The following is a 950-nucleotide window of genomic DNA, read 5'->3' on the forward strand; positions in this document are numbered from 1 at the left end:
AGAGAGGGCTAACGAGGGGATTGAAAACAGGTGAGGACAGAGCAGAAAACAGAGCAAGGGAAAGAGGACACAAGAGGGCAGCAGAGGACAACAAATGGAAAACCAAGAAGACTGAATACTAAAAAGAAAATCATAACAGAAACATTAAATTGAAGACAAAACTATGTATGTCAGGATTTGGTTTTAAGGTTTTTGTTTGGACCCAAAAGCAGAAGCTGAGAGGCAGAGGTGAGTTCTTGGAAGGTTTAATGAGAGATCAGGCAACAAAAACAGGAATCCAAAAATCCGACTTAAAAATCAAACACAAACCAGAACCATGGAGACATCAGGGGAAACCATCAAGGAGCCAGGGTGAGAAAAGGTAAGACGAGGAACCAGCAAAGAGGGACTGCAGAGGGAGTGTATTTATGGCTGACTGAACAAAGGTAGGACTAACGAGCTGATAGGGAGCAGGTGTGACTAGAGCTGACGAGGAGGCCAAGGGAAACGAACACAAGGGGGCAGCAGAGGACAGACAGAAAAACCTAAGCAACTTAAATGAATCCAGACACCAATAAAGCTAGAAAACAATGAAAAAACTGGCTAAACTTGAAACAGAAAACCTAAAGAAAAACAACAGAACCAAGATCGTTACAATGTAGGCCACTACATAGTTTTAACCAATGCATACTATGTATGCAGGTTAGACTAGTGTCATTGGTTATAGAAAAGAGAATCATTTGTTTCATCTGTTGCAATTAACAGCAGTACATCATGTAAAACTATTACAATTACTTATAATCCTATATCTTATTTTCAAAAGTTATTGATCACTGAAACAAAAAGTTTCACCCTATGAAGTGGGTTGTTCAAGTGCTAATTGGAGAGAAAGAAGAAAAATTAAACTTTTAAATGCTTGATAGTGTAATTTAGATAATGTAGATTGCAAAACACACAACTCAATAGAAAAA

This window comes from Cyprinodon variegatus, unplaced genomic scaffold (assembly GCF_000732505.1).
Source record: "Cyprinodon variegatus isolate N-32 unplaced genomic scaffold, C_variegatus-1.0 Scaffold274, whole genome shotgun sequence".
Classification (NCBI taxonomy): domain Eukaryota; kingdom Metazoa; phylum Chordata; class Actinopteri; order Cyprinodontiformes; family Cyprinodontidae; genus Cyprinodon; species Cyprinodon variegatus.